Here is a 21,172-nt window from a genome sequence, read left to right on the forward strand (position 1 = left end):
AAATTCTTTCTTGAAAAAGACATTTTCCCCCCCTTAAAATCAAGCTTAGTTGATTTTATTTGATCCTTTTATTCTTAAGATAACATTCATCTTGCCTAACTTCAACCATCTAAAGTTCAGGCATTGTCTTGGCTCCCTCCAGAAAGGGTGGAGACAGGCACTGCCAGGGTGAATTCATCCCCTGGCTCAGATACTGCGTTGCCCCTGGGAGCACCTCATCCCTGTACAGAAAACAGAGGAAGATTAGGGGACCATCTTACACTTCAGGCAAGTGAAATAAGTCTCATCTTAATTAGCTTTTCCACTCACTGTACTTGCATTGCTACAATATCTGAACATCCGTACTTTCCAAACCTGTAATTCTCACACTCTTTCTATGATAAATGCTAATTTTTACTCATTTACAGACACATACAGCTAAGGGAGGTAGAGGCCAAGTTCTAGACCTGCAAAGGTATTTAGCAAGTTAATTGTCTAAATTAGGCATTTTTCAGGCAGCTGACAAATACTCACTGATGTAGACAAAGAAGTGGCAGTTGGGTACCCTTAGGAATTTGCTAGGATCTCAGCAGAAATGACTTGCCTAAGGATGTATGTCATAGAATTAACCCCAGGTCTCCTGAGCTGCTGTCCTAACCTTTGGAATGTCCTTAACATCAAGCAAATTCTCTGCTGTTTTTTGAATAAAACTTTTGAAGTATTTACAGTTATGTCTTCTTCTCTGTCAAACTCTAACAAGCTATGCACACTCCAAGCCTTTCATTCTTCCTCATAAATCAAACCTGACTCCAAGCCTCCCTTCTCACTTTTATTGGTCTTCTCTAAGCTATCCTTAGATCTTAAATTAGCAGTAAGAGCACAGTGAGGCCAAAATTCCAGAATTTTTCAGGTGTTACTGTGATACAACTAAACACAGAAACACCAGCACAAAGTTGGATTTTGCACTAAAATCAGCGAAAATACTACATTTGCTTCAGAGTTCTACTCTGGTATGCAGCATCTGAGCACTCTGCATCAGAGCACAGTGCACTGGCATCATGTCTGTTGCACTCAGACAAGTAATTGACCGAGACCTTAAAATTTAAATACTTAGGGCATGCCAATACAAGAGTCCAGACACAGTAAGATGTGAATTAGCAGCACACTGGCTGCTCTGCAATCACATCACACAGAAGTGTGTATATTAGAAGGAAGCAACTTACTTAATTTGGAAGCAACTTACTTAATTTGAACACCAGCCTTAGTTAGGGCAGACACCCTGTGACAGGCAAATGCAGAGTCAGTGTGAGGCAGATACCACTCTGCTCACTGTTATTCCAGTTGAACAGCAGGTGACTCCCACATGCAGACAGACTTTATCAGTCCAGAGCAGGCTTCAGCACTGCATGATATGTGCTTGTTAGAATAATCTTGGGGAGAACTGCTGAATGCTGAGCATGTCCTCTGACTTGCCTGGAACTTGCACCCGGGTTGCAATATGGGTCAATTTATAAAACAGGCTCTGTTCCTTTCATCTGGGAAGATTTTTTTTGGAAATTATCTCATTAAAGTGAAACAGAAAAGCAAGTTTCTGTAGAGAGAGAGGTGTCAGCCCCATACTACTCAAACTAACTACAACATAAAAACATTATTTCTGGTACTACATAAGTGCAGTTCTCTCCTTCTAGAATAGCTGCCTTGATCCCTAACTAATCAAAACTATCCTGTATCAACCTTGAATTACCATCAAAGCCTAACTATGTTTTGTTTTCAGAAACCATAAGCACAGAGTATGGACAGCTTGTGGGAAATATACAGGTAAAGTATCATGCATCTTTCAAGAAAGATATTTGAATAATTGTAAAAGCTTTTCCAGTTTCAGGTTATTAGAGGGATATTTGATCATCTCCTGTATTAACTAGACCACCAAAACCTTACACTGTTACCCTTATACTAAATGCAGTAGCTTGTTTATGGCCTAGCTTTTATTGTCCAAATACAATTCCGTTTCTGGGTATAGCAAGAAAACAAGATTCTGCAACATCCTTTGTATGGAACTGCCTTGCCCATCTTCTGAAACAGAAAGAGTTAAAACTCTTACACCAATATGAGAAAGTTCTGCCCAATCACCCAGCTTCAGAACAAGGAAACGTGTTTGTTCTGTGTCAGGGTTTCCAACCTGTGTCTTTCAAACCACCAGAGGAACAAATTACTTCAGAGTTTTACACACACCAGAGAAACCCACACACCACCCTATCTCTGTAGGGGAATGGAGAGTAAGTGCTTTGGCAGCAAACACTGCCAAAAACTCAAATGCCTATTTTGGGACTTTCTCTTAGCCTAACAGAAAAGCAGGAGGTGGAAATGACAGCTACACAAGAAAAGATACCCATGGGACTGAGGTCACACCTTCAACTGGAAATGTCCAGAAAGAGCTCTGAGCAATTGCTGCAGCCTCCACAGCATAGCTGGGTTTTCCTTCTGAGTGGTGGCACACACAGGCTAAGCCTAGGAAGATTTCCATAATATACTGGCAGCTCAGACCAGACCCCATTGGTGAGATGTGGTAAAACAAGTTGGAAAAAAGCTACTGATCTTCTAGGAGAAAACACTGGAGCCACTGACAGAGGATCCTGAGTCCTGAACACAATGCCCACAGAGTCTTGGTGGCTCTTCAGAACAAAATGTTTCCTCATTGTCAATCACTAATTTCTCCATCCTCCATCAGCACCTTTTCAACTTTTCTAACTGCTTGTGCTCACACATCTTCTCCCATGTGGCTCAAAGCAGAACGAAGAGAGTCAGCACAGTTTAAACAGGGTCATGCTTTCCAAGCATCAAACCAGTATTTTGCTGAGAAAAGAATGAAAACAAATCGTACACGGCCTACTGCAAGGCCTTGTGAGATTCCCCCAGGGCCACCACAACAGACCACTGTAATCTCTGCTGATACTTGCAAAGATAACAATGCTGCTCGTTATCAAAGCCACTGTGTCCCAGTTATTCTGGTCTTACACGCTATTTCTCTTATAAAGATGAGTGCAGCACTTTATACATTGTCTAATAGTTTATCTTGGAGATGTCAAATCCTACTTTCCATTGTGTCATGTTGAATTCCTGGATGGAAAATAAAACACAATGAATCCACACACATTCCAAAATGCTCTTCTCACATCACTTCAGTGGCATTTACCTTGTTTGTAGGGAAAGGAAGGAAGGAAAGCACAGGAAGGATGGAAAGTACCTTTTTTTTAACACCATTTACTAGAGCAGATTTTATTACCCATAAATAATGGTGGTAACCTAGGATAAAAATAGAAATAAAGCCTGTCTTCACTAAGAAAATAACTATCCATATTTCATCACTGACCAACTGCAGAACAGCTGTGCCTGTGATATCAATGTTATCACAAAGGCATTTCTACCATTGTTGTGAAAACCTGGCACAAGACCTGAAATCTGTCTGAATTCTCTCCCTTTAACAGTTTAACACTCCACATGTCAGACTGCTACAGTAGAGTACCCCTGGGGAGTGAGAGATTTTTCTCATGTCAGGACCATTTCTGGGAATTGAGAGGATACAGGAAAACTATGCCTGAAGCTTTTACGAAAGCACAAGAGAGAGTTTAACTGTATGAGATGAAATGAGATGAAATTTCAGAGAGGAGTTTGGAAGCAGGAGGTTGAAACCACATGGAGAACTGCTGCAGAAAAAAGGTGAGGATGGTCAATTCCTGTTAGGAAAGACCAAGCCCTTGTGCCACAGGACATGCTGGCAGTAGCACAGACCCAGCACAATGGAAAAACAAGGATAAACCATGCAGAATCTCGCCTCAGCTTTTAAACTCAATACAACAACTGCATTCTGCTTTTTGGGTTTTTTTCCCTTGCTTTGAAAGCAGATGTTTGGGATTGACACAAACTCCCTGCACTGTTCGCTGCACACACCTTCTGCTTGTCTGTCAGGCTGTGAAAAGCTAGAGAAATTGGCATTGCAGCTTTCAGTAGTGTATTGTGCCTCAGTATCCATTCTTCATCCTTACACATCAATGTACAACAGCAACAAATTGAGAAAAAACCCAATCCTTCCATCATTCCGTCACTTTAAGACCCAAAGCACAGTAACTCATCTTTCACCATGTAGGAAGGATTCGATTTTAAGTACCATTGAGGAGATAACTGTCTGTGTTGCGAGTTTCATAATGGTGCTCGTGTTGCCATTTAGGAAAGTAATGAGCTGTAGCAAAGTCACAAGAAGCAAAGGACACAGGAGCTTTGGTCTCCTGAGGACAGCATAGTAATTTATCTGTACTTAGAAGTGTAAAACTCTTTAGGGAAAGAAAAAAAAAAAAACCACCTAAAATCCAAATCACAGACATGTGAATTTGCAGTCAGATACCTTAAGAAAATCAGCCCATTTCCCCCTTCATATAAATTTTATTATGTGAGTTTAATCCATCTTCAGCCTTCAGCTTATTTTATCTAAGGACAGAAAATCTTTCCATGTGTAAACTCCCTTAACTTCACTGAAAGATGCACAGGTTGTTGGGATGTTACACTGGGGAGGATATTTCTTTGGCATAAATCCATTTTTTACTTTTTTTCAAGGCAGCTTTATGAGATGAAATTTATCTGCTTTTTGTAGATGTCACTAGAGGACTCTAAACACCGAATCGTAACTCCAAAACAAACCAGTACACTGCAAATAGTATTACCCAGGACATTCATCTTAAAAAGATAGACAGCATAGAGCAGCACAGCTAAATGCACCTTTTTTTCCTAGAAAGAGCACCTAAAAGACCCTTGGACCTGAGCAGTGTTAGTAACTCCCTTAGATGCACCAATTTTCTTACTTTTTCCTCAGTTAGGTGGGGGTGACATTCCAAAAATTACATCAAGTCAGCTTTTCCTTAAAGCCTTTAAAGCCTTGAGTTCAATTTGCAAAACAATAAATTGAGTCTTAATATAAACACCTTGGATTTCATGAGGTCTGAGAAAACCTCACTTCTGACAAGATTACAGATTGTATAAGACATCAGATCAACTGACAACAATGATTCAGGCTGTAGTTATGTAAAGCATCCTTGCCTATTAAAATAGTCTTAGGAAAAAATCAGATTAATAACAGAGATTTATGATATTAACTGACTCTTCAGTCAGCCAAGTTCAGCCTTAAAGACCAGGATCAAACCTGTCTTCTGCTTTTACCATGCTTTACATGTAGCCAAACCTGCCAACAGCACGTGGGCCACAACAGAGCTGTGCCTGCTCAGTGCCCGTGGTGCTCAGAACCAGGCACTGCTCTGCCCACCTCACCTGCAAAGCTGGGGTGGGCTCCACGTGTGCCCAGTTCTCCCACAGACTGAAAGGAGAAGATCCACCTCTCCCAACACCTTTCATCCAGCCGCCCCAGGGTTAGCACGTTCCTTCAGGAACAGGTAGGATTTGTCTCCTCATGATTAATTCAATGGCATAGCTCAGTATCAAGTAGGAAGTATCAACACTGATATCAAAACCTTAATTGGGGCAGATCCAGTGAAGAAGTTTTCCCCCTGGCAGATGGTGCAGCAACTATGCCAGTCTCTTTCTGTTGGGCCTGCCAACACAACACTTGCAAAAGAGTGGAACTGAGGTGGCTGGGAAAGCCACGCTCCAGAACACCAGCAACACCACTGCTCTGCAACCTACATCTGGAAAACCGTCCTTCCAGGTCACCTCAGCACCTGAGCCACTGAAATATGCGCTTGAGATTTCTTTTACATTTTAGTTTTTATTTTAATTATTGGCAGAAGTAAAAGAGTGACCCTACATAGTCATGGACAGACCTACTGATTCTACTCCTATCTGTGTGCTGGGAGTGCTCATGGCTCCCCAAATGAGTCCCATGGAAGGGGGCTTTGGAACTTGATTATCTTCCAGGTCCCTTCCAACCCAAACCATTTTATGATTCCGTGATGTCTGACAGGCCCCTCCCAATGTTACTGAAACATAGCTAATAAATTAATGAAAGCTGCTTTTAATGAGAAGAGGTTCACTGCTTGTAACTACTGACTATATAAACACAAATGGCAAATTTGTACCTCTGTCTTCTCTGATTTCTATTGAACAAAAACGGATCGTCAGAGAGATGTAACATGCAATTGCTCTATTAGTAGGACATAGTATAGTAACAGCTTTGAAGATTTATTTATGTTCTTAATAAAGGTTTTCAAGCACCTGCTTAAGAAAGTGAAATAAGACATGAAATTAAGTAAAGGATTTATTTAAAGGTCATTTATATGCAGGGGGAACCTTTCTTTCACAAGTCAAGAGAATGGACATGGGAATGCTACATCCTGCAAAGCTACAGATTATGATAATGCAGAGAATTTTACAGTCAGAGCTCATTCTTACTGTAAATCTTGGAGAAAATGAACTGCATTTGCAACAGCCTATAACTACTTGTCATTGCTCTTTATTTCCCTCTCTCCAAGTGGAGCTCTCTAGATACCCAAGGATGTTATGAACATTTTTCCTTTATTACACTGTTCTAAAGCCTTTTAGCATAAGCCTTCATAAAACTTCACACATATGCATTATAAAATTACAGGGAATAAGTTCCATATGAAAAATTCATCATATTTCTCCTTACTATTTTTTAGCAGAGATTCTGACATTAAGCATGAGAGCAACAGACATTGTTTTACTTCTTCATTGTGGAAGGGGAAAAAAAAAATCAACTTTTTGCTTTTGGTTAAGAAAGAATTTTTTACATACTCCCTCTTTGCAGTCTTTCCCTTGCAAAACCAAAAAAGGATTTTAGACAGACAAAAAGTAACCACAATTATATGGAGTGTGTCATTGATAAATTCCAGGGGAATACAACAAGCTAGGTAGGCACATACCATTAGATCTAGCTGTTCAAAATCTTAACATTCTAGCCAAGATTAAGCTGGAACATTTGGCTACATCAGCCCTCAGGACTGCACTTAACTTTTAAAAGGCTTGATCTCACTCTAGGCTTAGACTTTAGGAAAGTAACTCTTTCAAGAGAACATTTTACACAGCAGCCTATCTCTAAACAAGTGCTTAAGTCTCTTGAAGTCACTAAGGACAGACAGACTGAGAACAGGCCCAAGTCTTTCATTTTATGACAGCCTTAGTTTTGTATAATTTTAGTTAATCCTAGGCTTTCTGTTCCCAGTGCATTTAGTTGTGAGTTATGCTGACACAAGATGAGATCAGACTTGGTGCTGCAGTGTCTTCAGGAATTTTGGAAGAGGATGTTCCAGGAAAATTGGTAACTTCTCTTCTGCCCACCCCCTTGGAGAAAGAAAATAAGAAAGCAACAACAACCCAGCACGTCATTGGAGTATGTTTAGATGTTACAGAGGTTTTAGCCTCTCTTCTGCTGCATGACATCTGCTTCCTGCAAGTCTCCTGATTCCCTGACCAACTAAATTGGAAACAGTTTAATTATGGTTATTTATTTTGCTTTTAACCTGACCACATTATAAGAAAAAGCTCACACAACTCTTCTGTTTATAGTAGCACAGGAAGAAAAATATGCAAAGATGTACAAAAAAGGATAAGTGTTACTGAAAGCTGAGTAATATGCACAGTGTGAAATTCATGCAGTGCAGAAAGTCCTCACGAGTTACAGGTCTCCACATACCCATAAGCTCTAAAGCATGAATTTGTCTTTAGCCATATATATTCTGAGTCCTTTAGGATTTGTTCTGAAAATTAAGTTTGAAAATAAATGCCTCTAATGTCCTGTGCTTAGTCTGACCAGGGAAACTATTAGGTAAACTCTCAGGTACCAGCAGAGCTCTGAACATTAATCACATTTTCCAGTTACGTTGTGGGGAAGTGCAATGGCTTAGTTAAGGCCAGTTTAATGTCCCAGGCTTAAACTACCACACCCATCACACTGATAGTCAATTGAGTCAATGATTCAACACAGATGGGAATCCAGGTTCGTCTTGGCTTACTGTTATCTCTTCTGCCCATTAGGTTATGTGACTTCCATAAATTATTTTGCAGTTCCCGTTAAGAGAAAATAAATCCACATGATGCTAAATGCTGCTTCCCAGCTGTAATGCAAAGTGGAATTTTGGACCACAGTGCTGCTTCCTGACTCATCCTGGATCCCCTCCATGTGACGTTGGATCCATCTAAGCTGGCGAGAGCAGAATAGAAGAGCTGGGTTTTTTTCTTTTTGCTTTTTTCTCTTTTTCTATCACCCACTGTCAGATAACACGTGCGTGCTCTCGTAGCATGTCGCTAGAACATGGGAAAAAACCAACAATACCAGAGAGGGGCCTTTCTGAATACACAAGGATAGAAAGGAGAAGATAAAAGGGCCAAAGATTTATACAGGGATTATTTAAATAATGACTCACTGCCATTGCTAAGTTTATAAAATATATAAAACCCAGACAAATGTTGGGGCAGGGGGAAACTGTGTTAAGAAGTGTGACAGAGGTGCAGCATTATGAAGAAGTTAAAAATAGCACACCCATGGAGCAGAATTTCCTTCACACATAAATACAGCTTCACGTCTCATGCACATGGCTTTACTGTGAGCTTCTCTGTTGCTTGTTTGCAACTGGAGAAAATCCAGAAAGCAAGGAAAACAAACACATCACACGTTCTCTGCGTCTATCTGATTTAATGACGTTTAGCACACACCTTTGGCTCTTTCCAGGGGTTAAAAAGACAAAGGGCCAAATATAGCTCCGGCAATCCCGCAGGCTGCCGTGCCAGGAGAGCGTGGTGGGAAAGCCTGCTTAACCAGCCCCAAAGGATTCCCTCATGGAGGAAACCTCAAAGAGCACAGAGGTGGCTCAGTGGCCAATTCCAGCACCAGGGGTTTTAGCCAAAGAAATCCTGGCATGTGCTGGGAATTCAGCTGATTCCCAGCTGATGAATCAGCCTCTGTGGATCCGCAGGTGACTGGCATGTCTACATTGCAGTGGCACATGGTGAAGAGACATCTGAGATTACAGCTGCTGGGTTTTTAACAACAAAAAGGATGAGAGGAAAAGCAAAACAGGGATTAAGAAAGAATCCAGAAAGACATCATTATTTTGGCCACCCTGAGCTAACAGCAGGCTCACAGGGTGACTCCAGTGATTATGGCCTTCTGCCAGTTAAACTGTAAAGATCCTGCCTGTGTGGGACATTTGCTCCTCTGCTTGTTTTGTGACATGGAGGAGAGGCTGAGCATACCCCTTCTGCGAGGATCAAAATCAGGACAGGTGCTATTGGGAGCATTTCAGCCTCTGCCTTTGCTTTTGAATACCTTGCTGTTTACATGGTTAGCTGCTTAATTATCATTACTTGATCTCTGGGTAATAAAGACGCATTATCCTCAAACACTTTAAAGGGCTCTTTCCCAGTGAACAACATCTATTTCCACTTAACATTCTAGCTTAATTAAAACTTCCCCCCTCCCCCCCCCAGGGCCTTTTTTCATTTGATTCAATTGCAAAATCCCAGTAGAATGTCCAGGCTGCAGCATAATTTGCGTAATGAACACAGTGGTGTCTGCACTGAAAACATCACCTCTCAGAAAACAAAAAAAACCAAAAACAAAAACAAAAACAAATTTAAAAATTGGGAAGCAGAGTAAGATCAGAGCAATTATAGTGTTTTGGAAGGCTGGATGATGGCACAACCTGGAGCTCAGAGAGAAGCAGGCAGATGCCAGTACTTGGGACTGGGGTCCAAACGAGGTATCAATCTTCTGGGGAGCTGACGGTAGCTACTCACCAAGACAAAGATGAGGGCAGGAATACAACTCAAAATTATATCTTTCTGACATTAGTCACCTTACTCAGTACTACTGAAAGACACTTTTTCCTTCTTGGGATTATTATCCTGAAAGCACCTACCAGCTCTTTTAATAGAAGTCATACTTGTATGTTGAGACACAGCAAAGACTGGTGAAGCTGCTATTTCCATTTCTGGTTAAAGCACTCCTTGGGCAGAGCCCACATAATCACTGTAGGAGACTTTGATTCACAACTCTCAGTGCTTCAGCACTGCACCTAATGCGAGCCTGTTCTGTTGCCCACACCCTGAGAATCCCTGCTGGATTGATCCAGTCATAAGAAGAGGGAAAGCAAATTTAGTTCCTGGATCTCAGGCTAGTCTGGATATCTAAGCCAAAATAAAGTTCAACTAAAAGTGAAGCCAAGCTGCTCAGCCTGATCAAGACTACAATGGTTCAATTTATGAGATATCTCAGAGCAGGACTTGTCTTGGAAATTTTAAGAAAAAGAGGTGTGGCACCTGCAGAATTTGGGTATCTCTGTTTGACAGTAGGTTTAAAATTATGGATTAAAATACCCCAATTCCTCTTTAGAAAGCTATTTAGACACAAAATTTTCACCAAAGACCTTGGCCCTTACACACTTTGCAGGAGATTATGTACTTTTCTGGATCAAACTCATAATAACCTAAATCAACTAACAAAAAAGGAAAAAGGAAAAATCACATCAATTATACTAATGAGGACTTGAAAAACAGTATTGAAGTGATGTGCCATTAGCACTAAACACCTCCAAATGGTGAACAGCGAAATCAAGTCTCTTTACTTGTCCCCCAGATTTGCAAGTAAAAGAAGTGACATGCTACAATTCTTCAAGTTCTTGCCTGCATCTTCCCGGCCTCTGACAGAGCCACAGACACAGTGTGAGCTGCTGCTTTCTCAGCTTCTGGTCCCATTTATCTCTATTATTCTTGGACAAGTTGTCCCAATTCAAATAGAAGTGAAGCTCTTTCTGAGGAAACATAGGTGGCTGCTTTGTGCTTCTGCAGCACAGTCACCGATTACCTAACGCGCTCAGGAATGTTTCCCTTCTACAAGCAACAACTTTCATTTTGCAATATTCGCTGCAAAACAAGCAGCTGTCCCACCCTGGGAGTTCCTTCACAAAGTGAAGTGGAGGTGTCCCTGTGAGCAGGCGAATGATCTCCTTTCAGCGAGCGCCCCGGGCCAGCCAGGTGCTCTGTGCTGCCGGGGATGGACGCGCTCAGCAGTCGCGCTCACGGCGATGCTGGAGGACTGTATGGAAAGGAAGGAATTCTGCCACCGGTCCAGCAAGCAACAGTTCTGCTGAGGAGCATGGGCAGATCACGCCCTGCTGCCTTCCCAGAGCCCGGAGCCACCTCTGCGGAGCAGAAACAGGCGCAGGGGTGCCGGGCTGAGCGCACGAACTCCTCTCCCATCTCACAGCCTTTAATCCCCGCTCCCCGAAACTGCCTCCTTCTCTCCGTTCACCCCCAAGCCCACCCCTGGTAGAGCCTAACCCTTTCCTAAGCCAGCCCCATCTCCCCGCTGACAGCGAGGCAGGTGGCCCGGGGGCCGCCAGGTGCCGGCACCGCTCCGCTCCTGCCGGGGCAGCCCCGGAGGCGCCCGGGGCAGATGCGAGCGGAGGGTCCGGGACAGGCAGAGGGAACCCCCGCACCCTCCCACACCGCCCTCCACCCCTTCTCCGCGGCGGCGGAAAGCGCCCCAGCGACCCGGAGCCGCGGGGCCGGCCGGTACCTGCCGGGGCTGGAGAGCGGCCGGAGCGCTGCGGGGCCCGGGCCGGGGCCGAGGCCGGGCTGTCGGAGGCGCTGCGAGCGGAGCGCGGCGGCTCCTCCCCGGCGGCGGCAGCGGCAGCAGCGGAGGGTCTCGCTCCTTCTGCGCCGACTGTCAGACTTTTCCTCGGCCGCCCTCCCTCCATCCCGCCACCCCTTTCCACTCCCTCGCACGCACATGCACACCCCTCCAGCAAATGGGCTGCCGCCTGAGAGTGCGCCTGTGTGTCCGGGTGTCTGTCAGCCGGCGCGGGCACACCCCCAGGGCTCCGCCGCAGGTCCGGCACCCGGCCCGGCACCCGGCGGCTCCTGAGACGTGTCGGAGTGCGCGCACCAACCCCGACCGTGGCAGCGATGTGCCCACCCTGGAATCCTGAGTGTGCTTTCCCTGGACCACAGCCCCCTCCTGCACTGCCAGATCGCGCACCTGCGAGCTCTCACAGGAGCATCCCGACCTAACGCTGGGATCGCCGTGCGCGGCTGCTGCTCCTCATCCACATGGCTAAAGCAGCCTCAGGTCCGCTCTCGGTGTTCCCGTGACACATTCCCACTGGGACAGAACTGCGGGACACCGGCTTGTAGACTGAGTGAGAACAAAAAAGCCAGCTGGCCACACTCACTGATAAGTAGCCCGGAGCTCGGGGCTGGTGCGCATTTTAGAGTTTTCCCGTGTACGGAACTATAGATGCCAGGGACACATCTGCCTTTGCATTTATTTGTTTTTGCCCCCGGAATGTGCTGCATTGGTGGTTCTCTGGCTTTCGCATGCTGCAGACCACTTCCTAAGAGAGAATTTCGCTCCTAGACCAACCACTCCCACACCAAACCATTCTCTCCAACATATTTCCTTCTGTGGCTGCCCGAGGAAGAGCCTTCCTGCCCACAGGCTGAGAGCCACTGCACACATGGCACAGACAGTATCAGACACTTCCAGACAAGACACACTGGGGTTCTTTCAAGAGCTGTGTTTCCCTCAGTGAAGGGCTCAGATTGAAAGCCTTCAGCTGGCAGCTCAGTTGTGGAACAGACCCCGACTGTTGCTCCCATGAAATAACAGCAGAACCAAGGAAGTCCAGAGAAATATATTGGAGTTTCCACCATGTAACTCACCTCAGCAGAACTTCATCCTCACCTACCATTCACACACAAGTCAGATGGGTGGTCTGGGTATACAGGACAGGAGCTAAATAAGAGAAGTTTTTAAAGTTCACCAAAAGTCAACTTTACACCTTTTTAACCTAAGTTTTTTTAACAGTTTGTTACTGCAGTACCAAACTGACATTTTTACAAATTCTACACACACAGATACAGACTATACTTAGCTGCATGTGTTTTATATTCTCACAAGACAAAGGGAGGAATTTGGAGACAGGTTGACTGTTGACTTCTGCTGTTTAAGGCCTTCAAAAAAAATGAAAGGATATTTTATACCTGAGTTTCCACATTCACTTTATTATCACTGATAAAACTTTCCATTGTTTTAATCCCTGCATGGCACTGCTTAACACAAATATAATTGGGATGAGTATGATGCAGATGTGAGCCCAGTTTGTGTTTTGAATTTCTGTAGAATAATTCTTGCATTTTATTTTGTTCCCAGTCACTGAAGATCACAGGCACTCTGCTGCTAACCACATTCTGCAACTGAGGAAGCTCAACAAATAGAAAATGAGGAGCAGGTTGATGGCAGAAAAATCCTTGTGGGTTTTTTTTAAGGATTTATTAGAACTACAGAACAGGGGGTTGAGGTACTCTGTAAACATGAATCCTGATAAAATGTGCTGGAAAGTTCTGTTTGTTTCACGTTCTGGAGATGTTCCAGACTCCTATGAAAAAGAAATCAGCATGAATGTCTCCTTTTCTCATTTGTGGAACAAGCCTACAGAGTCTGTGAAATGGGGGGGGGAGGGGCAGTTTTGGAAATGGTTTTATTTTAGCAGGTACTTATCTTCTTGAAAATCATGACAACACTTTTTTTTTTTTTTTTTGAGGGGGGGGTTGTGGAATAAATAGCTGAATATTTATCTTTCGAGAGTTATAAAACCGAATTTGTGAAATAGTTAAGCTCTTCATGAAGTAGAAGAAAGCAGGAAAAAATCCGCCCTCTTGTGGCTGTTGTCTAAAGGAAAGCTGGTAAAATAACATTTCTCTGCAGACAGCAGCGAACGAACGCGCTTTTGTGTGCCTGGCTCTCAGAAAAGGTTACACGAGGTCATGCCATGGACACAAACTGAGCAGGCATTCGCTATCTGCACAGTATCGTTGTAAATGATCACTGGATGCATTCCTTGGCATTGTATTTTAAACCACTGTTCAGAAATTCCCAGAGCAGATAAGTACGGCTTTGCAGGGAGACGTCAGAAGGAAGTTCACCTTTCTCAGTGTCTGCATTAATGACACCTTTTTGAGTGACGTTTGTGGTGGGGACTGCATTTGCTCTTAACAGGGGGTTGGAAATGCCCCCCAAAATAGGAATTTCTGCCAAATTTATAGAAATGGTCTAAAGTTTTCAGAGGAAGAGAAAGGTTCCTTCCCAAGTTTTGAAGATGTGATGATTATAATGATGGTGAGGATGATACCATCATTTTTCATGCTGAAAGGTCACTGACTGTTGGATGGGAGAAGTATTGAATATGTCCTTTTAAACACGAATTTGAAAAGGGGGTGGGGAGGGGGGGGCTTTTTTTTTTTTCTTTAGTAGCTGATTTGAGGTTTCCCTAAGGCCAAATTCCACACCCAGTGCCCAGAGCAACTGTTCAAATTTCCTGTAAAATTGAGTGGCTCATGAAAGAGCAGAAATTGAACATCAGATATGTGCATTTTCCTTTTCTCATTGGGCAGTAACACAAGCATGAATTAAATGACCAAGTAGATTTTTCACAAATAACTAAAATGAAGAAGAGAGGTCAGCTCTTTTTGTTACTTCCCATTCCCTTCCTTTTGTGCTTTATCATAAGTCTGAACACTGTCCAGACACTGTAATGCCAGACTGGCATATTTCAGGCAAAACTATCTTCATGTGAAATTAATTGTCATGGTAAAATAGACCGTCCTTTAGTAAAGACTTCGGGAGAAACATGAGACACAGCCTGCTGCCACACTGTAAGTGTTTATCTTTATGCTGAGCACTATTATTCCTTCTGTAAGCAGTGACAGAAATGCCTGCAGCATGATGCAATGCAATGGTGTTGCTTAAGTCTCTTAAGGAGAGGGATTGTCTTCCAAATGTTGGGCTAAGTTGTGCCTAGTGATTCGATTCCAGTTGAACTACTATGCATTTAGTGACTCTGAGGTCCTTCATGAGAAGGTCCTGTGATTCATGTCCAACCCTGAAAATTGTCAAAGGAACTTCCCACTCCTTATTGACAAGCCCAAGAAATAAGGTGTCGATTTACACTGATTGTTCCCAGCCATCTCTTCCTGTTTGCTTCCAGCAACAGACAAGAAAATGTTAAACATGATAAATAAAGCCACTGAAACCAGAACTGATTTACTGTCATGTACTGGAAAGCCAGCTGGAGCAGTGAAGGATCCACAAGTAGGTAAGCCTTTGTAAGGATGAGGAGAGAGCAATCAGCTGGGCACAGAAACCACCTCATCCAGCCAGCCTCAAGTGCCTGTGTTTGTGACTCAGCCACCAAATTTGCTTCCCCGGGCCACTAAATTCCTACAGTTACTGTGCAAGCACATTGGCAGACTGAGTTCCACACTTGCAATGAAGTCAAATTCAGATCAAACACTGTCCAAGAATCTGGGTCAATATTCTCTGAAGACATAAGTCGTATTTCCACTTCCAATAATGGCACCTACAGTGGTTAAAGGACTGTATAGAGAAGATTCTTCTCTATGTATATATATATATATATATATAGTCACACACATTGGACAGTTAGTAGAAGTCAGGTGTTTTAAAGAGGATGAGTAAGAAACAGAATAGTAGTAGTAAGGTATGGAATTTCCACCTTGCAGTCCATCAGGAAAAAGACTCTTTTTTTTGCACTCTTTATGCATGGGAATAGCCAGAGTTTGTCCATTGCCCTGTGCTGATGCAGCTAGGCTGACCCTTGGGGGTCTCCAAAGCAAGACACTCCCCACCACTTTGGGAAGAGGAGAATCTGTTTTACTCCAGTGTTGGTAATCATAATGCAGCACCTGCACAGTAGTGCACACTGATTTTATGTCCCTGGAAAAAAAAAAACTGGAAAAAAAACCCACCTATCCCTGAGCAGAGCTGTAACCCCAGGGTCCTGGCCATGTCCCTCCTGGCTGCTGCAAAAATTAACCCTGTCCTGGCCAGGACCAGGACAGGCATACACTGAATGTGGGATCTGGCCCAAATATGGTGAAAAGAATAAAAATTTTGTCTACAGATCACATCTGGGATATTATTCAATCTCTTTAAAATAAATAGTATCTCAAGAAAAAAAGTTTGTTGTATTTCCACTTATGTCTGGGATAGGAAAGAAAATCAGCTTCTGAGAGCCCACAGTTCTATGTATTTTATGAGTCAGAGTTCCATGAAAAATTAACTGAAGCTCACTTTTCTATTTTGTATAAATTAAATTTCTATAATTCTACTTCCAGTTAAATCAACCATTGAACTAATTGGTTTAAGGCATCCTGCTCTCCCTAAATGGCAATGACTGCTGCATTGATTTATGGGCTTCAGCACCAAGCAGGGGCGGCGGGTAAGAATAAAATCCACTCTGAGCTGTGTCCAGAGAACTCCACTTCCCCTCAGTGGTGGCTGTAGAAATAATAAAAAAATCCTCATTTTAATAAAACATGAGTGCTATTACATGAAATGATACCATGTATTTTCTTATCTCAGAATACAGGATATCTAGTTCTGTTTATTCTTAGCATGAACAAATCTTTGTGAATGCCTGAAAGTCACATTTTTCCAGTGAAAATATGTACTTGTGGTTAACAGAAGACAAACATCCAAGGAATCATTCTATAGATAGAAATGTTCTTTCCTCTAAATGCCTCTACAAGATAGCTTTGTCCAAAACACACCCTATTTATTATTTATTCTTGCATGTTTTTGTTTCCTACCCAACTTAGGGCAAACCTTACCTCTAAGTGATCACTTTTCAAGCAAAATAGTGTTAAATGGAACCACATGCCTCAGTGATTTACAGCATACATTACGTGGGCTCACGTTCACTGTCCTCAATAAATAACTATTTTGATTGTATTATAAGATCACCTCCCTTAAACTCTTAAATTTGTTGTAGCTTCCTCAGTGAGAACAGATTGTTGTCAGTAGCTTAAGACAGTATGCTGCTGGCCACATCAATATGAAATTTGTCTGAAAGATGGCACTTTTCAGCACTCTCAGCAGGATGAAAACACTAAGTTGGTACAGCAGGTTTGTTTATGTGCTTTCTCTGTTCTGTGTTGGTATTCTGTTTAAAACCCTTCATGATTTGATTACCTGTTGAATACGTGCAACAGTTTTGAAGGAAAAGACCTCTTAACTTGAAGATCACCCCTTCTAATGTAGACAGGCATATATTTATACAAGTTGTGGATTTTGAGAGCTCTAGAAGAGAACTTCAAAGGTTTGCATTTCTCTGTAGAAGAAATCTAGCCTAGCCAAAAGAGGTTAGGGAGGCATCTGAATCCCAGTGAATGGAAGCCAAATCCCAAAAGCTTAGCAAAATCCCTGCATCATCGTATTTTGAGTATCTCAACAATCCACAGCGAGCTACATTTTGAATTAAATGAATGTTTTGTGGGGAGCTGTTGGGAAAACACCAATACTATTTCTTTTTCCTCTTTTATTTTTAATTTATTTACAATTCAATAGAACTTTTTACAGGAGCACAACTCATTCTTCCCACATGGCCAGATGTAGATTTTTAGTAGATGAGCCCCTCACCCCATCAATGTGGTTCTGGTTCATTTGATGAAGTGAGTCCTTCTTGCACACTGCTCCCCTTTGCATCACAACTGCATCCAGGTCTGATTGTCCTGCAGCATCCCTGGCCTGTAAACTACCACTTTCCAGCCACAGGAGACATCAGTCATTACTAATACATGCTTTGCACTAAATGAAGTGATGAATGTTGCAGTGATTTGGTCTCTCCACAAGGAGCTCATCTGACTGCTGTAAGGATCCCAGACTTTGCTCGACAAAAACAAATGCACTCAAATTTCCAAATAAGCTTATTGCATAAAACTGAGGTTTCGAATTGTAGCTGCTCCTTATGCAGTCAACAGAGATCAGTGCCAATCTCTCTCTGTGATGAGGTACCCTGACATTTAAAAAGAAAAAATTAAAAATATTTCAGACAAGGAACACAACTTGCTCCTTAGTGTTTTCCATATCTCTCCCTTGACTGCAGAGGGAGCCTCCATGTCTGCTTCAAAATGTCTAATGTTAAATGAGTGAAACCCACCCTGAAGTAGTACAGCTGAAGCCAACATAATTACATACAAAGTGTTTTCAGGATCAAGTCCAGAGGTTATTGAGGACCCTGTTATGAAAGGTGCTATTCATCTCAGCACTGCAACCTGGAAACAGAGCTGCCACATGTTGGTGTTCCTCATTGAACAAAATTACCTTCAGAGTCTGATGGAAAGTTATTTTATTCAAACTAAATCAGCAGATTGTTAATTGATTTTCTATATTTCTACTTTCAGTTTAAATAATTTATTTGGGTTTGTACTAGATTTTATTCTGTTCACATCAGCAACATTTCTAGATGTGACTATGCCTGGCTGCCATTCAGTCTTCAGGACTAGGGCTTAAAAAATTCAAAAAAACAACAACAAAAAAACAATCTAAAAAGTTTAGCATCATTGAAACCATGTGCATTTATATAAAATGCTGATATATTCAGTGGCTTTATCAGCTGAGAAGACTGTAACTTGACCCGAAATGGGAAGGATCCCAGTGCATTCCAGAGCCAGCATTTGATACTTTGGTTTGGGGAGATAACTTCTGTCCTAGCAAACTGCAGATATGAAGTGCAATGTGGAATATAGATTGGTTTGGTGTGCTGGATTTTAAGATTTTCTCTTTCAAATTTTCTTCTTTCAGTAAATGAAGACTTGAGACATTGATTGCAGTGAGAGCAGAACCTGAGGCCATAGAAGAGAAGCGGCCCTGCAGTCGCTGCACTCACAAAATGCTTTTGAAAACAGACATTTACACCAAGGGTATTTACATATGGAAAGGTGCTGCATCTACCAAGTCAATGCAAAGCTCCAGGTGCTTTCAGGTCACTAAGAAACTTAAGTAAACCAGAGATTTATATTAAAAAGGAAGATGCAATTTCTACAAATTTGGTACTTTTCAACAGTTTTGTTCAGCACAGGAAAATATTATCAGATTAATGTTTTCCTAGTTACATATTTATTATATTGGAAGTAGAAAAAAAGGGAAATTAAGCTAATAACTTATATATATTTAATTGGTACCACTAGAAATATTTACATAATATGTTATTATTTATTAATTATTCCAGTCTCAGCTACTTGGCAGCTACACATTAATGTCAGTTAGATGAGAAGACTTCATTTATGTAGGGAAGTACTTTAAGGCCAAAACTGTGATTTGATCACTTATCTCTGACTTGACTCAGGAATTTCAGTGGGTGATCTCTGAGTTCTACCTTCAACCTTGGGCTGAGCTAGTACAGATACATAAGAAAAAGTGCCAGTCCTGAGCTAGGTAACTGGGAAGAAGAGAAATAGCCAAGTAACCAGAAAGAAGATAAATCCCTGGAGAAATCGTTCCAACAGCTAACAACCATGATCATTATCAAGACAACTGAATTTTAGGTAGTGTTAGAGCAAATCCCATTGTAGCAGTATGTTTCATCATCCTAATTTTTGGAAGGCAAAGGTACAACAGCAAATTATTTTGGCACATGAAGGTCTCTGAATACATGAGACCCAATAGACTATTTACTAGACATAAATGTATTGTTGGCAAAACTGAAAAGCAGAGCAGATCCAGATGTATGTTAGAGATTTCTGGGTTATGTCTAAACAGGCTAAAAATACCTGATAATTTTAGAGTTTACCTGGGAGTAATTACATGGGAGTACTTACATCTATTCTATATTTGGATGTCAAAAGGGATCAAAGAATCACACTGTTCTATTTGTGAAGCTCTTGGTTGAGAAATAAAAAATACCCCCATGATTAAAAATGTATTTCAATAGAAAATAATAAAACACAAATGAAATAGAATGACTGAGACAAATGAAGTGACTGGTCACAATAGAAGCATCTGCAAGGCCATAAAAAGCTCAGATATATAACTGAGCTGTAGCTTATGTGACCGAGGGACAGAGGCTGATCCAGCTTCCTACATTCTTCCAAGATGTATCTTGTAACACTGAGGAGTGCTGCCAAAATCCCTCTGTGTTACAGCAGCCCTCTTCTAGAGAAGACCAAAAATAAGATAAAGGAGGAATATTCTCATTAAATAAGGCATTTTTAAAAATACTGGTGAAAGTACACTTTTGTTTCCTCACTGCCTATTTCTCAGCTTGTGACCTCTTCTGTTCCTCTCTTTGGGATACTCTTTGGTCATGCAGAAAGATCAACCATGCAAGTACAAGCCAAAAGTAAGACATTAATTATGATCCAGTCACCTGAGACTCCTAATTAGTCCAAGAAGGGAAACAGGCACCTCCAAAGAATATGTGATCCTGCTCTAGAAAGGTCAGATGACTTCTTCTTTGGAGAAGCCCCCCAAAGGCAGTGCATGGTGACTAGTTCATTGTCTGAACTTTAATCTGCAGATACGTCAAGTCAGGGGAGGTGACTCTCACTCCTAACTAACCCACAGGGGATGTTTGTCTGTATAGTGCCATTCTTCTTATTGTCTTTGATGGTCAGTTGCTAGTTTCTGATTAAAATCTGGTGTAGCCTAGGAAAAGAATGGATTTTCCTGTGCATTTGTATAATATCTGATAAATAGATCTAACTCTTTCTGAAGTCTTCAGTTACGGTACCAATATTTATGTTTTACTTATAAATCAATGAAAGCAGATTGAACTGGCAATTGCTTTGAAGAACAGAGAGGAAATTTTCACCTGCATATTTTACTGGCATGAGAAAGTTTAAAAGCAGTGTGTGCCGTTGTTGATTAATGTTGGGTTCAAATCTTTCATTTACGTAAATTAGGGGGGGTTTTTTATTATTTAAATTGCACACTGATATATAACTCTGGAGATCACAGAGGAATATATTCATGCTGTTGAATTATTAGGTGCTAACTCAAGCTTGAATTGGGGGGTTTTTAATGCATTTCTATGAATTAAATTGTGAAGGCTGTCAGCCTTACTTATCAAAATCTTCCTTCTGATTTTAGTCAGAATGAAATCCCAGTCTTCTAACATTGATGGCAAAAGGTTCCCCCGAAATTCAAAAGCCAGAATACAAGAGCATGACTCTGAATACTATCAAAGAGCAATAAGGATACCCACTTACCAAAAAACTTTCATAAACCATATGCTCACACCTTTATTATCAATGAACAGAGCCAATGTAGTAATGTGTCTAAATCCTTAGGAAATTTCACTGCAAAAAGAGTGATTGATCTGCCTCAGGAATATTCACAAGCCTTTAGTTTCTGGAGCAGAACTAAATGCCCAGG

The 21,172-nt window shown here is 41.9% G+C and overlaps 1 protein-coding gene across 1 annotated transcript in view; it reads right to left on the reverse strand.

Annotated features, from left to right (window-relative positions):
- Positions 1 to 11,671, reverse strand: part of SEMA3D (semaphorin 3D) — a 130,989-nt gene extending 119,318 nt beyond the window's left edge. Inside the window, exon 1 of the mRNA XM_048301099.1 lies at positions 11,516 to 11,671. The gene's annotated coding sequence lies outside the window, so the exon portion shown is untranslated. The remainder of the gene's footprint in view (positions 1 to 11,515) is intronic.
- Positions 11,672 to 21,172: the final 9,501 nt, after the last annotated feature.

This window comes from Corvus hawaiiensis, chromosome 4 (assembly GCF_020740725.1).
Source record: "Corvus hawaiiensis isolate bCorHaw1 chromosome 4, bCorHaw1.pri.cur, whole genome shotgun sequence".
Classification (NCBI taxonomy): domain Eukaryota; kingdom Metazoa; phylum Chordata; class Aves; order Passeriformes; family Corvidae; genus Corvus; species Corvus hawaiiensis.